General features: G+C 37.8%; 1 long non-coding RNA gene across 1 annotated transcript; it reads left to right on the top strand.

The window, feature by feature from the left end:
- The first annotated feature begins 833 nt into the window (after nt 1-833).
- Nucleotides 834-2,333, top strand: LOC125472226. Its single transcript, XR_007254157.1, has 3 exons — nt 834-1,008; nt 1,427-1,507; nt 2,094-2,333. It is a non-coding gene; the product is annotated as an uncharacterized LOC125472226 (long non-coding RNA).
- Nucleotides 2,334-3,887: the final 1,554 nt, after the last annotated feature.

The raw sequence follows: 3,887 nt of genomic DNA, 5'->3' as shown, positions 1-3,887 counted from the left end.
ACATTCCCTTTTAATATTTACTCATGGTTTACACTCCCCCTCAAGTTGGTGCATAGATATCACACATGCTCAACTTTGCAAGCGAGTCATCAAACTTTCGACTACACACAGCATGAGTAAGAATATCTACAAGTTGCTCCTCCTAATTCACAAACGGTATTGATACAATCTTCTTCTCAAGCTTTTCTTTGATAAAATGTCGATCAACCTCCACATGCTTTGTCTTATCATGCTGCACTGGGTTATCAGCTATATCTCTCGCTGACTTGTTATCACAATACAATTTCATGGTCTCCTTCTGCTTGAACCCAAGACCCCAAAAAAGTTTCCGTAGCCAAAGAATTTCACAAATGCCTTAAGCCATGCCCCTATACTCGGCCTCAGCTGAGGATCGTGATACCACCTTATGTTTTTACTTCGCTATGTAACTGGATTCCCTCCAACAAAAGTAAAATACCCAGAAGTAGATCACCTATCATTTACATCACCTACCCAATCAGCATCCGTGAACCCTTCAATCTTCAAATGCCCGTGGCTCTCATACAAAACTCATTTTCCTGGTGCAGACTTCAAATATGCTAGGATACGCATAACAATAACCATATGAACTACACTTGGTGAGTGCATAAACTGACTCACAGCACTCACATCATAGGTGATATCCGAACATGTATGAGCCAATGTAAAACCCAGAAACATTTATTTAATTATGTGGAGCTTGTATAGGTTTAGGTGGATAAAAATAGGGTGTGCGTCAAGTTGTTATTAGGTTAAAATATATATATATATATATATATAGAGAGAGAGACAAAAGGAATGGAGAGCACTGAGTTAAGATGATCCTTTCATCTTTTTGGTTTTCGGTGCTTCGTTTCCAAACGATTAGAAAGGAAGAAACAGCCATGGTTCTTCTTTAGGTATCAAAAGAAGAAAAATGCATTGATTAATCTTTAGACATGCGATTTGCAATCCGTTTTTGCCTCTGTGATCATAACTCTACAACCGAAGGTAAGAATTCAAAGCTTATTTGCAGATTTAATTTTTTTTTTTTAATTGGGGATTTCATGTTAATAAGTTTGAAAATTCATGGTTGAACTGCTATATGGTTGAATTGAGAGTTTTGGAAGTCTTAAGGCTAGTTGAAAAGCATTATTGAAGAAGACATGTAAATTTTTACTTGATTTTGAGTTATGAAATTCAATTGTGGATTGGCTGTTAGATGGCATTTGGTATATAGCTATAGCCCTGAATGGATTTCATGGAAAAGGTTAATTAAGCTGGGACTCATATGAATAAATATTAGATTTGATTATTTTGGGACATACACGCACTGGGCCAATGGAATTGAGGAGTATTAGTATGTGTTGGTGCATGTGAAGTGTGTATTGATATGTTTTTTTTTTTTTCTTTTTTTTTCCCGGATTAGGCACTCTCGTGGCTTAAGCAAGTTCAAATGATAAGAGTGAACATTGTGGAAAGAGTTGGTACCCGAAGCTTGGAATATTAGGTAGGGGGACTCACACCCTAGTTAGTGGTTTTCGGTATGTATTATGTATGTAAATATTGATGCGTGCAAGCTATGCATTGGATTTTTTTGTTGTTAGAATTGCATGTTAGGAAGAAGAGTTTGATTTTTCTAGCATGTGATTTATGTTATTCTATATTGTAATGACAACCTGAGAGTGAGGGGGGCTGTGTGACTACCTTGGGCTTCGATCCCCCAAACCTCCAGAGGGTCCTGTACAAACGGACTTGTACCATTAACCGTAAAAGGAGGGTACTTATGTCTAAGTGGTATAGGTTGTAAGTGGACACTCTCACTACCCTACCTTGTGTTGGTATTACATGAGAATTTTATTTTAGGTATGGGTAGCTGGCCGAATGTTTGGTTGTCAAGACAAAAAGAATGTAGGGATCCCACAATAGTTACTTGTATGAGCATGAAATAAATTTTAACTCAAGCCAAAGGATTTTGTTGTGCAAATTGTTTCCTTTATACGTAGTACAAAGGTATATCTAGTTTCAAACCTAGCTAGGGTGCCTTTCGAGGGGGTGCATATGATAGTATGTAATGCTCACCCCTACATTTTCAGGTGTTGTGCGAGATATAATGGAAGAGTTGGACTAAGGTGCGCGATTGTAGCTTGTCAACCTCAAAGCTTTTGAGTCAGAAAATCAGCTTTTGAAATGTAAATATTGATTTTCTGGTTTTAGTGAAAATTGTCTATGTAAAGCCTCTTTTGCTTATGTATATATTTATCTAAACCTATTACTCATTTGGCTTTTGTAAACTAAACTTCTGGGTTTTCTTTTGTAAAAAGGTTACTTATGAAATGGTTTGAATGTTATGGCTTTTGCTTGAACTCGAATATTTATTTCGTTATTAGTTTTAAAAACCTTTCGTATCTTAAAGATACAAGAGAATTGTCGTGTTCTGAGAATGGAGCATACAACTTTCATACGTTTATAAGATTCGCGATGCTGTCACGTTACATTTTGGGGTCATGACAGTCGAATAAATTAGTCTTCCTACAAATCTCTGATATTTACCTTTATCAACTGATTTCTGATTTGGATCCAAACATAGATGATGTTTTTCAACAATGGGAGTGTCTACTGGCTTACACCCTAGCATACCAGTTTCTTTTAATATATCCAGAACATACTTACGTTGAGATAAGAAGATACCTTTAGATGAGCGAGCAACTTCAACCCCAAGAAAATACTTCAAATCCCCCAGGTTCTTCATTTCGAACTCGGCTGCAAGGTTTCCTTGCAATTTTGAACTCAGCTGCAAGGTTTCCCTGCATAGATGATTAAAGCTGTCACTTTATCTTGTCTCTGTTTTACAAACAAGGTGTGATCAAAATGACTTTGACGATACCCATTCTTTTTCATAACTTGAGTAAACCTATTAAACCATGCACACAGTGATTGCTTCAGTCCATAGAGTGACTTACGCAACCGACATACTCCAGTATTCCCATCAGCACTATACCCGGGAGGAAAATCCATATATACTTCTTCCTCCAAATTCCCATAGAGAAAAACATTCTTCACATCAAATTGGTTTAATGGCCAGTCCATATTTCCAGCTAAAGAAATCAGAACACGTATCGTATTCATCTTGGCAACTGGAGAGAAAGTTTCCTGGTAATCTACACCATATGTCTAGGTGTATCCTTTAGCTACCAACCTTGCTTTGTACTTGTCTATTGATCTGTCAACTTTGTATTTAATTGTAAACACCCACCGAAACCCAACTGTCCTTTTGCCTTTGGGTAGAACCGTCACCTCCCAGGTATTATTTTTCTGTAATGCCAACATTTCTTCATCCACTGCTTTTGCCCACTTTGGATCATTTAGACCTTCATCCACTTGGGTTGGTACTTGAATGGACTACATATTGTCCACCAAAGCTTGACGCTTCAATGCAAGACTATTGCATGATACATAGTTGGCTATTAGATACTTCACATTCCTTTCTGGAGAAAACCTATCAGGGGGCACACCTCGATTTTGTCTTGGTGGTACTTTATATGTATTTACATTATTACTTGGATTAGTTACATAATTATCTACAATACTTGCCTCAGGTATATTCAGAGAAGATGTATTGGACGACACTGTGGAGCTAGAGAGAGAGAGGGTGACATATTAGTAGGTTCGGCAAGTGTCTGCCGTGATTGAGTACTAGTTTCTGCAGGAATCTACCATGGCTGATCAGAAGCTGTCTCAATAGAAGCAAACTAAAAAGCCTCATGATGTTTGGTAGGGGTTGACTGTATGATCCCATATCGACCAACGGAAAGGGGGTGATGTGCCTTATATGTACATGCTCCTCTCCCTATAACACGAGGCCTTTTGGGAACTCACTGGCTTCAAAT

This window comes from the organism of the source record quoted next, unplaced genomic scaffold (assembly GCF_019419815.1).
Source record: "Pyrus x bretschneideri cultivar Hongxiangsu unplaced genomic scaffold, Pyrus_bretschneideri_v1 Contig68, whole genome shotgun sequence".
In the NCBI taxonomy this organism is placed as follows: domain Eukaryota; kingdom Viridiplantae; phylum Streptophyta; class Magnoliopsida; order Rosales; family Rosaceae; genus Pyrus; species Pyrus x bretschneideri.
The sequence above is the reverse complement of the archived record's forward strand: the minus strand, read 5'-3'. Positions and strand labels throughout refer to the sequence as shown.